Genomic DNA, 231 nt, shown 5'->3' on the forward strand with positions numbered 1-231 from the left:
ACAGGCCTCACCCTCCCAGGCAGCCACACCTCTGCTGCACCTCCAGAACTCTTGGAAGCCTGTGACCTCTCCCTGGTAGAGACCCGGGATCCCGGCACCTCTGCAGGCCACAGCAAGGGTGAATCAAAGGCTTGCCAAGCGCTGAGAGGCACCAGGCACCATGCGAGGCACACACACTCCCCTTGAAATCTCACGACCAGCCAAAGGCAGGTGAGCCAACAGGAGCTCGGT

The sequence above is a fragment of the Neomonachus schauinslandi genome, chromosome 14 (genome assembly GCF_002201575.2).
Source record: "Neomonachus schauinslandi chromosome 14, ASM220157v2, whole genome shotgun sequence".
Classification (NCBI taxonomy): Eukaryota; Metazoa; Chordata; class Mammalia; order Carnivora; family Phocidae; genus Neomonachus; species Neomonachus schauinslandi.